The sequence below is a fragment of the Oncorhynchus gorbuscha genome, linkage group LG11, assembly GCF_021184085.1.
Source record: "Oncorhynchus gorbuscha isolate QuinsamMale2020 ecotype Even-year linkage group LG11, OgorEven_v1.0, whole genome shotgun sequence".
Classification (NCBI taxonomy): domain Eukaryota; kingdom Metazoa; phylum Chordata; class Actinopteri; order Salmoniformes; family Salmonidae; genus Oncorhynchus; species Oncorhynchus gorbuscha.
This window is the reverse complement of record NC_060183.1, coordinates 6,268,810-6,284,878: the sequence shown is the minus strand read 5'-3', so window position 1 is coordinate 6,284,878 and position 16,069 is coordinate 6,268,810.

Sequence of the window (16,069 nt, the reverse complement as noted above, 5' to 3'; positions counted from 1 at the left end):
CACCAGTCAATACCCAGTCAATGGGAACACCAGGTTCCTCTACTACAGATACCCAGTCAATGGGAACACCAGGTTCCTCTACTACAGATACCCAGTCAATGGGAACACCAGGTTCCTCTACTACAGATACCCAGTCAATGGGAACACCAGGTTCCTCTACTACAGATACCCGGTCAATGGGAACACCAGGTTCCTCTACTACAGATACCCAGTCAATGGGAACACCAGGTTCCTCTACTACAGATACCCGGTCAATGGGAACACCAGGTTCCTCTACTACAGATACCCAGTCAATGGGAACACCAGGTTCCTCTACTACAGATACCCAGTCAATGGGAACACCAGGTTCCTCTACTACAGATACCCAGTCAATGGGAACACCAGGTTCCTCTACTACAGATAGGTTCCCTACTACAGATACCCAGTCAATGGGAACACCAGGTTCCTCTACTACAGATACCCAGTCAATGGGAACACCAGGTTCCTCTACTACAGATACCCAGTCAATGGGAACACCAGGTTCCTCTACTACAGATACCCAGTCAATGGGAACACCAGGTTCCTCTACTACAGATACCCAGTCAATGGGAACACCAGGTTCCTCTACTACAGATACCCAGTCAATGGGAACACCAGGTTCCTCTACTACAGATACCCAGTCAATGGGAACACCAGGTTCCTCTACTACAGATACCCAGTCAATGGGAACACCAGGTTCCTCTACTACAGATACCCAGTCAATGGGAACACCAGGTTCCTCTACTACAGATACCCAGTCAATGGGAACACCAGGTTCCTCTACTACAGATACCCAGTCAATGGGAACACCAGGTTCCTCTACTACAGATAACCAGTCAATGGGAACACCAGGTTCCTCTACTACAGATACCCAGTCAATGGGAACACCAGGTTCCTCTACTACAGATACCCAGTCAATGGGAACACCAGGTTCCTCTACTACAGATACCCAGTCAATGGGAACACCAGGTTCCTCTACTACAGATACCCAGTCAATGGGAACACCAGGTTCCTCTACTACAGATACCCAGTCAATGGGAACACCAGGTTCCTCTACTACAGATACCCAGTCAATGGGAACACCAGGTTCCTCTACTACAGATACCCAGTCAATGGGAACACCAGGTTCCTCTACTACAGATACCCAGTCAATGGGAACACCAGGTTCCTCTACTACAGATACCCAGTCAATGGGAACACCAGGTTCCTCTACTACAGATACCCAGTCAATGGGAACACCAGGTTCCTCTACTACAGATACCCAGTCAATGGGAACACCAGGTTCCTCTACTACAGATACCCAGTCAATGGGAACACCAGGTTCCTCTACTACAGATACCCAGTCAATGGGAACACCAGGTTCCTCTTCTACAGATACCCAGTCAATGGGAACACCAGGTTCCTCTACTACAGATACCCAGTCAATGGGAACACCAGGTTCCTCTACTACAGATACCCAGTCAATGGGAACACCAGGTTCCTCTACTACAGATACCCAGTCAATGGGAACACCAGGTTCCTCTACTACAGATACCCAGTCAATGGGAACACCAGGTTCCTCTACTACAGATACCCAGTCAATGGGAACACCAGGTTCCTCTACTACAGATACCCAGTCAATGGGAACACCAGGTTCCTCTACTACAGATACCCAGGTCAATGGGAACACCAGGTTCCTCTACTACAGATACCCGGTCAATGGGAACACCAGGTTCCTCTACTACAGATACCCGGTCAATGGGAACACCAGGTTCCTCTACTACAGATACCCGGTCAATGGGAACACCAGGTTCCTCTACTACAGATACCCAGTCAATGGGAACACCAGGTTCCTCTACTAAGATACCCGGTCAATGGGAACACCAGGTTCCTCTAACAGATACCCGTTCCTCTACTACAGATACCCGGTCAATGGGAACACCAGGTTCCTCTACTACAGATACCCGGTCAATGGGAACACCAGGTTCCTCTACTACAGATACCCGGTCAATGGGAACACCAGGTTCCTCTACTACAGATACCCGGTCAATGGGAACACCAGGTTCCTCTACTACAGATACCCGGTCAATGGGAACACCAGGTTCCTCTACTACAGATACCCAGTCAATGGGAACACCAGGTTCCTCTACTCAATGGGAACACCAGGTTCCTCTAACAGATACCCAGTCAATGGGAACACCAGGTTCCTCTACTACAGATACCCAGTCAATGGGAACACCAGGTTCCTCTACTACAGATACCCAGTCAATGGGAACACCAGGTTCCTCTACTACAGATACCCAGTCAATGGGAACACCAGGTTCCTCTACTACAGATACCCAGTCAATGGGAACACCAGGTTCCTCTAAAGATACCCAGTCAATGGGAACACCAGGTACTACAGATACCCAGTCAATGGGAACACCAGGTTCTCTACTACAGATACCCAGTCAATGGGAACACCAGGTTCCTCTACTACAGATACCCAGTCAATGGGAACACCAGGTTCCTCTACTACAGATACCCAGTCAATGGGAACACCAGGTTTCTCTACTACAGATACCCAGTCAGGGAACACCAGGTTTCTCTAACAGATACCCAGTCAATGGGAACACCAGGTTCCTCTACTACAGATACCCAGTCAATGGGAACACCAGGTTCCTCTACTACAGATACCCAGTCAATGGGAACACCAGGTTGTCAATGGGAACACCAGGTTCCTCTACTACAGATACCCAGTCAATGGGAACACCAGGTTCCTCTACTACAGATACCCAGTCAATGGGAACACCAGGTTCCTCTACTACAGATACCCAGTCAATGGGAACACCAGGTTCCTCTACTACAGATACCCAGTCAATGGGAACACCAGGTTCCTCTACTACAGATACCCAGTCAATGGGAACACCAGGTTCCTCTACTACAGATACCCAGTCAATGGGAACACCAGGTTCCTCTACAACAGATACGCGGTCTACTAGCGGAGAGAGGCGGAACAAGCGTCACTAACAAGGTTAAAGAACATATCTAAGAGTCTCTCTAACAGGTTAAAGGTCGTATCTAAGAGTCTCTCTAACAGGTTAAAGGTCGTATCTAAGAGTGTCTCTAACAGGTTAAAGGTCGTATTTAAGAGTCTCTCCAGCAGGTTAAAGGTTGTATCTAAGTGTCTCTCCAGCAGGTTAAAGGTTGTATCTAAGTGTCTCTAACAGGTTAAAGGTTGTATCTAAGTGTCTCTAACAGGTTAAAGGTTGTATCTAAGTGTCTCTAACAGGTTAAAGGTTGTATCTACGTGTCTCTAACAGGTTAAAGGTTGTATCTACGTGTCTCTAACAGGTTAAAGGTCATATCTAAGAGTCTCTCTAACAGGTTAAAGGTTGTATCTAAGTGTCTCTAACAGGTTAAAGGTCATATCTAAGAGTCTCTCTAACAGGTTAAAGGTCATATCTAAGTGTCTCTAACAGGTTAAAGGTCGTATCTAAGAGTCTCTCTAACAGGTTAAAGGTCATACACTACATGACCAAAAGTATGTGGACACCTGCTTGTCGAACATCCCATTCTAAAATCATCTTCATTAATATGGAGTTTGTCCCTCCTTTGCTGCTATAACAGCCTCCATTCTTCTGGGAAGATTTCCCTGCATGGACTTGTTTCCATTCAGCCACAAGAACATTAGTAAGGTCGGGCACCGACGTTGGGCGATTAGCCCTGGCTTGCAGTCAGCGTTTAAAAAAACATGTTTACCTTTATTTAACTAGGCAAGTCAGTTTAGAACAAATTCTTATTTTCAATGACAGCCTAGAAACAGTGGGTTAACTGCCTGTTCAGGGGCAGAATGACAGATTTGTACCATGTCAGCTCAGGGATTTGAACTTGCAACCTTCTGGTTTTGAGTACAAAGCTCTAACCACTAGGCTACCCTGCCGCCCCAGTCAGCATTCCAATTAATCCCATAGTTGTTCGATGGGGTTGAGGTCTCTTTACAGGCCAGTTCTCCCAAACCAATCTCGACAAAACCATTTTCTGTATGGACCTCACTTTGTGCACGGGGGCCTTCCCTAAACTGTTGCCACAAAGTTGGAAGCAACGAATAGTCTAGAATGTCATTGTCTTAAGATTTATCTTCACTGGAACTAAGAGGCCTTGTCCAAACCATGAAAAACAGCCCCAGACCATTCTTACTCCTCCACCAAACTTTACAGTTGGCACTATGTATTCGGGCAGGTAGTGTTCTCCTGGCATTTGCCAAACCCAGATTTGTCCGTCGGACTGCCAGATGCTGAAGTGTGACTCATCACACCAGAGAAAGCCTTTCCACTGCTCCAGAGTCGAATGGCGGCGAACTTTACACCACTCCAGACGACGCTTGGCATTCCGCAATGGTGAACTTAGGCTTGTGTGCTGCTGCTCGGCCATGGAAACCAACTTCAGGAATCAACCGACTTTCTATGAGCTTGTGTGGCTTACCACTTTGTGTGCTCATAGACGTTTCCACTTCACAATAACAGCACTCACAGTTGACCGGGGCAGCTCTCGCAGGGCAGACATTTGACAAACTGACTTGTTGGAAAGTTGGCATCCTATGACAGTGGCACGTTGAAAGTCACTGAGCTCTTCAGTACGGGCCATTCTGCTTCCAATGTTTGTCTATGGAGATTGCATGGCAGTGTGCTTAATCTTATACAGCTGTCAGTCAGCATTGGGTGTGGCTGAAATAGCCGAATGCACTAATTTGAAGGGATGTCCACATACTGCTGTATATATAGTGTATGTGACCAATAATGAGATTTTATTTGGGGCCTTGTGCTCGGCCAGTGAGGAGGCAGATCTGGAGTTGTTTTACTTCTTGTTTACTATGTCTTCTCTACAGCCTGGTACTTTTTTGAGCACTGAATGGTAATGTGGTGTATTTTAGTGGGATTTTAAAATACACGTAAAAAAAAAAAAAAAAACTCTCGCTCCCTCCTTGATAGCCACCTTTCATTATGTTATTATTATTATTATTATTATTGTTATTATTATTATTATTATTGTTATTATTATTTACATTTACATTTAAGTCATTTAGCAGACGCTCTTATCCAGAGCGACTTAAAAATAAAATTCAACTCTCGCTCCCTCCTCGATAGCCACCTTTCATTATGTTATTATTATTATTATTATTATTGTTATTATTATTGTTATTGTTATTATTATTGTAATTATTATTATTAGTATTGTTATTATTATTATTATTGTTATTATTATTGTCATTGTTATTATTATTATTATTGGTATTGTTATTATTATTGTTGTTATTATTATTGTTGTTGTTATTGTTATTATTATTGGTATTATTATTGTTATTATTGTTATTATTGTTATTATTATTGTTATTATTATTATTATTATTGTTATTATTATTATTGTTGTTGTTATTATAATTATTATTGTTATTATTATTATTATTATTATCCTACCACGGAAGTGCTTGGAAATCTGTCACACGCCCTTTTGAATCAGCTTTGTTTTGTCAGAGAAAAACAACGTTTAAACATTTAAAAACTATCTGGAAAATGTCTTGCAGAACTAACTTAATTTGTTTGGATCACTTTACACATTTATTATGGGATCCACCCCTATAAATATAATTTATTATGGGATCCACCCCTATAAATATAATTTATTATGGGATCCACCCCTATAAATATAATTTATTATGGGATCCACCCCTATAAATATAATTTATTATGGGATCCACCCCTATAAATATAATTTATTATGGGATCCACCCCTATAAATATAATTTATTATGAGATCCACCCCTATAAATATAATTTATTATGGGATCCACCCCTATAAATATAATTTATTATGGGATCCACCCCTATAAATATAATTTATTATGGGACCCACCCCTATAAATATAATTTATTATGAGATCCACCCCTATAAATATAATTTATTATGGGATCCACCCCTATAAATATAATTTATTATGGGATCCACCCCTATAAATATAATTTATTATGGGATCCACCCCTATAAATATAATTTATTATGAGATCCACCCCTATAAATATAATTTATTATGGGATCCACCCCTATAAATATAATTTATTATGGATCCACCCCTATAAATATCATTTATTATGGGACCCACCCCTATAAATATAATTTATTATGAGATCCACCCCTATAAATATAATTTATTATGGGATCCACCCCTATAAATATAATTTATTATGGGATCCACCCCTATAAATATAATTTATTATGGGATCCACCCCTATAAATATAATTTATTATGGGATCCACCCCTATAAATATAATTTATTATGGGATCCACCCCTATAAATATAATTTATTATGAGATCCACCCCAGTAAATATCATTTATTATGGGATCCACCCCAGTAAATATCATTTATTTGGGGATCCATCCCAGTAAATATCATTTATTATGGGATCCACCCCAGTAAATATCATTTATTTGGGGATCCACACCAGTAAATATCATTTATTATGGGATCCACCCCAGTAAATATCATTTATTTGGGGATCCACCCCAGTAAATATAATTTATTATGGGATCTACCCCTGTAAATATCATTTATTATGGGATCCACCCCAGTAAATATAATTTATTATGAGATCCACACCAGTAAATATCATTTATTTGGGGATCCATCCCAGTAAATATCATTTATTTGGGGATCCACCCCTGTAAATATCATTTATTATGGGATCCACCCCAGTAAATATCATTTATTATGTGATCCACCCTGTAAATATCATTTATTTATTTAGGGATCCATGTCTTGTGTGAACCGCTCTCTTGAGGTCTTGCCACAGCATCTCAATCGGGTTGAGGTCAGGACTCTGACTGGACCACTCCAGAAGGTCAGGACTCCGACTGGGCCCCTCCAGAAGGTCAGGACTCTGACTGAGCCACTCCAGAAGGTCAGGACTCCGACTGGGCCACTGCAGAAGGTCAGGACTCTGACTGGGCCCCTCCAGAAGGTCAGGACTTTGACTGGGCCACTCCAGAAGGTCAGGACTCTGACTGGGCCCCTCCAGAAGGTCAGGACTCTGACTGGGCCACTCCAGAAGGTCAGGACTCTGACTGGGTCCCTCCAGAAGGCGTATTTTCTTCTGTTGATTTACTTCTGTGTTTTGGGTCGTTGTCCTGTTGCATCACCCAAATTATGTTGAGCTTCAATTGGCGGACAGATAACCTTACATTCTCCTGCAAAATGTCTTGATAAACTTGGGAATTAATTTTCCATCGATGATAGCAAGCTGTCCAGGCCCTGAGGCAGCAAAACAGCCCCAAACCATGATGCTCCCTCCACCAGACTTTACAGTTGGGATGAGGTTTTGATGTTGGTGTGCTGGGCCTTTTTTTTCTCCACCTATAGTGTTGTGTTCCTTCCCTCCAAACAACTCAACTTTAGTTTCATCTGTCCACAGAACATTTTGCCAGTAGCGCTGTGGAAAATCCAGGTGCACTTTTGAGAACTTCAGACGTGCAGTAATGTTTTTTTGGGGTCAGCAGTGGCTTCTTCCGTGATGTCCTCCCATGAACACCATTCTTGTTTAGTGTTTACGTGTCATAGACTCGTCAACAGAGATGTTACCATGTTCCAGAGATTTCTGTAAGTCTTTAGCTGATACTCTAGGATTCTTCTTAACCTCATTGAACATTCTGCGCTGTGCTCTTGCAGTCAGCAGTCAGTAGCAACAGTGCTGAACTTTCTCCATTTATAGACTATTTGTCTTACCATGGACTGATGAACATCAAGACTTTAAGAGATACTTTTGTAACCCTTTCCAGCTTCAACAATTCTTAATCTTAGGTCTTCTGAGATCTCTTTTGTTCGAGGCATGGTTCTTATCAGGCTATGCTTCTTGTGAATAGCAAACTCAGATTTTGTGAGTGTTTTTTGTAGAGCAGGGCAGCTCTAACCAACATCGCCAATCTCGTCTCATTGATTGTACTCCAGGTTAGCTGACTCCTGACTCCAATTAGCTTTTGGAGAAGTCATTAGCCTAGGGGGGGTTCACATACTTTTTTTTACAACCTACACTGTGAATGTTTAAATAATGTATTTAAAATAGACAAGAAAAATACAATTGTTTGTGTGTTATTAGTTTAAACAGACTGTGTGTGTCTATTGTTGTGACTTAGATGAAGATCAGATCAAATCTGATGACCAATTTATGCAGAAATCCAGATCATTCCAAATGGTTTCACATACTTTTATGCAGAAATCCAGATCATTCCAAATGGTTTCACATACTGTTTCTTGCCACTGTGTGTCAATACAGATGATTGTGACGTGTGTAAAGGGAAATCTAATAGTGAGGATCAGCATGAATAATACTTTAGTGTTCTATTCTCTAGAGTCCATTCCTCCTCTATCGGCTTCAATCACAAGCTGGACAGAACAGAACAGGCTTTCTGAACCAGTCTATCGTGGCTATAAATAAATATCCCACACCTGATGATGTAATCAGTCTCCTCAGGTTTGTTTCGATCATCTTATAGCCAGTGTGAGATCTCTGCATGTATCCAATCTAACCCTAATCCTAGCCACTGACTACACAGTGTGAGATCTCTGCGTGTATCCAATCTAACCCTAATCCTAGCCACTGACTACACAGTGTGAGATCTCTGCGTGTATCCAATCCCTAATCGTAACCCTAATGTGAGATCTAGCCACTGACTACACAGTGTGAGATCTCTGCGTGTATCCAATCTAACCCTAATCCTAGCCACTGACTACACAGTGTGAGATCTCTGCATGTATCCAATCTAACCCTAATCCTAGCCACTGACTACACAGTGTGAGATCTCTGCGTGTATCCAATCTAACCCTAATCCTAGCCACTGACTACACAGTGTGAGATCTCTGCGTGTATCCAATCTAACCCTAATCCTAGCCACTGACTACACAGTGTGAGATCTCTGCGTGTATCCAATCTAACCCTAATCCTAGCCACTGACTACACAGTGTGAGATCTCTGCATGTATCCAATCTAACCCTAATCCTAGCCACTGACTACACAGTGTGAGATCTCTGCGTGTATCCAATCTAACCCTAATCCTAGCCACTGACTACACAGTGTGAGATCTCTGCGTGTATCCAATCTAACCCTAATCCTAGCCACTGATTACACAGTGTGAGATCTCTGCGTGTATCCAATCTAACCCTAATCCTAGCCACTGACTACACAGTGTGAGATCTCTGCGTGTATCCAATCTAACCCTAATCCTAGCCACTGACTACACAGTGTGAGATCTCTGCGTGTATCCAATCTAACCCTAATCCTAGCCACTGACTACACAGTGTGAGATCTCTGCGTGTATCTAGTACTGAGCGATATAGAGAGCTGTATATTGAGCGCTTTGCATTTACCATATCCCCAAGAAACAATGGTTTAGAAATCTGTGTTTCCTTCTCTAGATACAGTCCCTTAATCTGTTAATTAATTCCATTTTTACAACCAGATCCCTTCTCTCTTTAAAATCTTTCTCTCGCTCTAAGATCCCTCTCTCTCTCCCTTCAATATCCCCCTCTCTCTCTCTCTCTCTCTCTCTCTCTCTCTCTCTCTCTCTCTCTCTCTCTCTCTCTCTCCTCCCAGTGTCCCCGCTCTCTCTCTCTCTCTCTCTCTCTCTCTCCCTTCTGCCACCCAGTGTCCCCGCTCTCTCTCTCTCTCTCTCTCTCTCTCTCTCTCTCTCTCTCTCTCTCTCTCTCTCTCTCTCTCTCTCTCTCTCTCTCTCTCTCTCTCTCTGCCACCCAGTGTCCCCTGCTCTCTCTCTCTCTCTCTCTCTCTCTCTCTCTCTCTCTCTCTCTCTCTCTCTCTCTCTCTCTCTCTCTCTCTCTCTCTCTCTCTCTCTCTCTCTCTCTCTCTCTCTCTCTCTCTCTCTCTCTCTCTCTCTCTCTCTCTCTCTCTCTCTGCCACCCAGTGTCCCCTCTCTCTCTGTTTCCTTCTCATCTCTCTATCCTTTCTACTCTTCTGCCTTTCCCCATCTCACAGCTTTAATCCACATCCGCTGGCTTCTCCCTGCCCCTTTCTTGTCTTCCTCGTTCCCCCTTCTCTCTCTGTCTCTCCAGCTCCTGACATCAGCCCTCCGACACACAGAAGTACAGCCACACTCTGCCTCTCCACAGCCACTGCATTCAAACACTGAAATACATCCATTTTGCATCTCTCATCTTCTCCCTCTCGCAGTTCTTCCTCTCCATCCACGACAAGCATTTAGCCACCAACACAGCTGATTTTCTGAGAAATGTTTCAGCCTACCTCTCTCTCTCACACACACACACACACACACACACACACACACACACACACAGAGAGAAGGATATAGAGAGATTGTTGTACCTACCTGGTTACTACTACGTGGTGCGATTCCGATACAGTTCCCCATCCTGCATTCCATATCATCTAGTACAGGCGATGTGGCTGTAGTGGTGCTACAGGGCTGACAGAACACCGCTCTGCAGAACTGCATCTCAGGCAGTGAAACGCCACGGCAGAGACACGGCTACGGAAGCATCACAGAGGAGAGCTGGAGCAGGCTAGGAGGAGGATGGTGCTGCGGGAGGGAGATGCCACAGAGGAAGTGTGTGTCAACTGTGTGTGTGTGTGTGTGTGTGTGTGTGTGTGTGTGTGTGTGTGTGTGTGTGTGTGTGTGTGTGTGTGTGTGTGTGTGTGTGTGTGTGTGTGTGTGTGTGTGTGTGTGTGTGTGTGTGTGTGTGTGTGTGTGTGTGTGTGTGTGTGTGGAAAAGGGGGTATACCTAGTCAGTTGTACAACTGAAATTTGTCTTCCGCATTTTACCTGAACCCCCTCTGGATCAGAGTGTGGGGGCCCGTGGAAAGAGGGATACCTAGAACAGTGGGTCCGCTCGGGATTCGATCCAGCAACCTTTCGGTTACTGGCCCAACGCGCTACCCACTAGGCTACCCGCAGCTGTGTGACTCCCTTTGTGTGTATGTGAGTGAGACTGTGTGACTCCTGTTGTGTGTATGCTGTGTGAGTGAATGTGTGACTCCCTTTGTGTGTATGTGAGTGAGACTGTGTGACTCCTGTTGTGTGTATGTGAGTGAGTGTGTGACTCCTGTTGTGTGTATGTGAGTGAGTGTGTGACTCCTGTTGTGTGTATGTGAGTGAGTGTGTGACTCCTGTTGTGTGTATGTGAGTGAGACTGTGTGACTCCTGTTGTGTGTATGTGATGTGAGTGAGACTGTGTGACTCCTGTTGTGTGTATGTGAGTGAGACTGTGTGACTCCTGTTGTGTGTATGTGAGTGAGTGTGTGACTCCTGTTGTGTGTATGTGAGTGACTCCTGAGTGTGTGACTCCTGTTGTGTGTATGTGAGTGAGACTGTGTGACTCCTGTTGTGTGTATGTGAGTGAGATGTGTGACTCCCGCTGTTGTATGTGTATGTGACTCCCGTTGTGTGTAGAGTGAGAGTGTGTGTCAGGGACTAATACATGCTTTGCCTGCACCGCCCAGGGTTAACATTGGACCTACTACAATAACATCCCATCTCATGGTATAATATGGAACACAGCAACTGGAGGGAAAACCGGTCACATGGCAAAGGAGGAGAGGAGGCAGCTAGGAGCGTAAAAGGACCATGCCTCTCTAAAACACAGACCCAGAGGCAATGAGTCTTGATTCATGACGCATGTCTGCATTCATGCAACTACAAAAACAGCATTAGAAAGTAGAGTGCAATAGGGCAGAGGAAAACGTGACACACTGTAGGAATGTTGTGGCTTTTAAACCCATTATTTACATGATGAAACGTCCCCTTTTAACCCATTATTTACATGATGAAACGTCCCCTTTTAACCCATTATTTACCTGATGAAACGTCCCCTATAAACCCATTATTTACCTGATGAAACGTCCCCTATGAACCAATTATTTACCTGATGAAACGTCCCCTTTTAACCCATTATTTACCTGATGAAACGTCCCCTATGAACCCATTATTTACCTGATGAAACGTCCCCTATGAACACATTATTTACCTGATGAAACGTCCCCTATAAACCCATTATTTACATGATGAAACGTCCCCTTTTAACCCATTATTTACCTGATGAAACGTCCCCTATAAACCCATTATTTACCTGATGAAACGTCCCCTTTAAACCCATTATTTACCTGATGAAACGTCCCCTTTAAACCCATTATTTACCTGATGAAACGTCCCCTATAAACTCATTATTTACCTGATGAAACGTCCCCTATAAACCCATTATTTACCTGATGAAACGTCCCGTATAAACCCATTATTTACATGATGAAACGTCCCCTTTAAACCCATTATTTACCTGATGAAACGTCCCCTATAAACCCATTATTTACCTGATGAAACGTCCCCTATAAACCCATTATTTACCTGATGAAACGTCCCCTATAAACCCATTATTTACCTGATGAAACGTCCCCTATAAACCCATTATTTACCTGATGAAACGTCCCCTTTAAACCCATTATTTACATGATGAAACGTCCCCTTTAAACCCATTATTTACATGATGAAACGTCCCCTATAAACCCATTATTTACCTGATGAAACGTCCCCTTTAAACCCATTATTTACCTGATGAAACGTCCCTATAAACCCATTATTTACCTGATGAAACGTCCCCTATAAACCCATTATTTACCTGATGAAACGTCCCCTATAAACCCATTATTTACCTGATGAAACGTCCCCTTTAAACCCATTATTTACATGATGAAACGTCCCCTTTAAACCCATTATTTACATGATGAAACGTCCCCTATAAACCCATTATTTACCTGATGAAACGTCCCCTTTTAACCCATTATTTACATGATGAAACGTCCCCTATAAACCCATTATTTACATGATGAAACGTCCCCTATAAACCCATTATTTACATGATGAAACGTCCCCTATAAACCCATTATTTACCTGATGAAACGTCCCATATAAACCCATTATTTACATGATGAAACGTCCCATATAAAGCCATTATTTACATGATGAAACGTCCCCTATAAACCCATTATTTACATGATGAAACGTCCCCTATAAACCCATTATTTACATGATGAAACGTCCCCTTTAAACCCATTATTTACCTGATGAAACATCCCCTATAAACCCATAATTTACCTGATGAAACGTCCCCTTTAAACCCATTATTTACATGATGAAACGTCCCCTATAAACCCATTATTTACCTGATGAAACGTCCCCTTTAAACCCATTATTTACCTGATGAAACGTCCCCTATAAACCCATTATTTACCTGATAAAACGTCCCCTATAAACCCATTATTTACCTGATGAAACGTCCCCTTTAAACCCATTATTTACATGTTGAAACTGAAACGTCCCCTATAAACCCATTATTTACCTGATGAAACGTCCCCTTTAAACCCATTATTTACATGATGAAACGTCCCCTATAAAAGCCATTATTTACCTGATGAAACGTCCCCTTTAAACCCATTATTTACCTGATGAAACGTCCCCTTTAAACCCATTATTTACATGATGAAACGTCCCCTTTAAACCCATTATTTACCTGATGAAACGTCCCCTTTAAACCCATTATTTACATGAAACTGAAACGTCCCCTATAAACCCATTATTTACCTGATGAAACGTCCCCTTTAAACCCATTATTTACATGATGAAACGTCCCCTTTAAACCCATTATTTACCTGATGAAACGCCCCTTTAAACCCATTATTTACCTGATGAAACGTCCCTTTAAACCCATTATTTACATGTTGAAACTGAAACGTCCCCTATAAACCCATTATTTACCTGATGAAACGTCCCCTTTAAACCCATTATTTACATGATGAAACGCCCCTTTAAACCCATTATTTACCTGATGAAACGTCCCTTTAAACCCATTATTTACCTGATGAAACGCCCCCTTTAAACCCATTATTTACATGTTGAAACTGAAACGCCCCTATAAACCCATTATTTACATGATGAAACGTCCCCTATAAACCCATTATTTACATGATGAAACGCCCCTTTAAACCCATTATTTACCTGATGAAACGTCCCCTTTAAACCCATTATTTACATGAAACTGAAACGTCCCCTATAAACCCATTATTTACCTGATGAAACGTCCCCTTTAAACCCATTATTTACATGATGAAACGTCCCCTTTAAACCCATTATTTACCTGATGAAACGTCCCCTTTAAACCCATTATTTACCTGATGAAACGTCCCCTTTAAACCCATTATTTACATGTTGAAACTGAAACGTCCCCTATAAACCCATTATTTACATGATGAAACGTCCCCTATAAACCCATTATTTACATGATGAAACGTCCCCTATAAACCCATTATTTACCTGATGAAACGTCCCCTTTAAACCCATTATTTACCTGATGAAACGTCCCCTATAAACCCATTATTTACCTGATAAAACGTCCCCTATAAACCCATTATTTACCTGATGAAACGTCCCCTTTAAACCCATTATTTACATGTTGAAACTGAAACGTCCCCTATAAACCCATTATTTACCTGATGAAACGCCCCTTTAAACCCATTATTTACATGATGAAACGTCATGATGAAACGTCCCCTATAAACCCATTATTTACCTGATGAAACGTCCCCTTTAAACCCATTATTTACCTGATGAAACGCCCCTTTAAACCCATTATTTACATGTTGAAACGCCCCTTTAAACCCATTATTTACCTGATGAAACGTCCCTTTAAACCCATTATTTACATGTTGAAACTGAAACGCCCCTATAAACCCATTATTTACCTGATGAAACGTCCCCTTTAAACCCATTATTTACATGATGAAACGTCCCCTTTAAACCCATTATTTACCTGATGAAACGTCCCCTTTAAACCCATTATTTACCTGATGAAACGTCCCCTTTAAACCCATTATTTACATGTTGATGAAACGCCCCTATAAACCCATTATTTACCTGATGAAACGTCCCTTTAAACCCATTATTTACATGATGAAACGTCCCCTTTAAACCCATTATTTACCTGATGAAACGTCCCCTTTAAACCCATTATTTACCTGATGAAACGTCCCCTTTAAACCCATTATTTACATGTTGAAACTGAAACGTCCCCTATAAACCCATTATTTACATGATGAAACGTCCCCTATAAACCCATTATTTACATGATGAAACGTCCCCTTTAAACCCATTATTTACCTGATGAAACGTCCCCTTTAAACCCATTATTTACATGTTGAAACTGAAACGTCCCCTTATAACCCATTTATTTACCTGATGAAACGTCCCCTTTAAACCCATTATTTACATGATGAAACGTCCCCTTTAAACCCATTATTTACCTGATGAAACGTCCCCTTTAAACCCATTATTTACCTGATGAAACGTCCCCTTTAAACCCATTATTTACATGTTGAAACTGAAACGTCCCCTATAAACCCATTATTTACATGATGAAACGTCCCCTATAAACCCATTATTTACATGATGAAACGTCCCCTATAAACCCATTATTTACCTGATGAAACGTCCCCTATAAACCCATTATTTACCTGATGAAACGTCCCCTATAAACCCATTATTTACCTGATGAAACGTCCCCTATAAACCCATTATTTACATGATGAAACGTCCCCTATAAACCCATTTTTTACATTACATTTAAACATTTTTAAGTCATTTGATGAAACGTCCCCTTTAAACCCATTATTTACATGATGAAACGTCCCCTATAAACCCATTATTTACATGATGAAACGTCCCCTATAAACCCATTATTTACATGATGAAACGTCCCCTATAAACCCATTATTTACCTGATGAAACATCCCCTATAAACCCATTATTTACCTGATGAAACGTCCCCTTTAAACCCATTATTTACCTGATGAAACGTCCCCTTTAAACCCATTATTTACCTGATGAAACGTCCCCTTTAAACCCATTATTTACATGTTGAAACTGAAACGTCCCCTTTAAACCCATTATTTACATGATGAAACGTCCCCTATAAACCCATTATTTACATGATGAAACGTCCCCTTTAAACCCATTATTTACATGATGA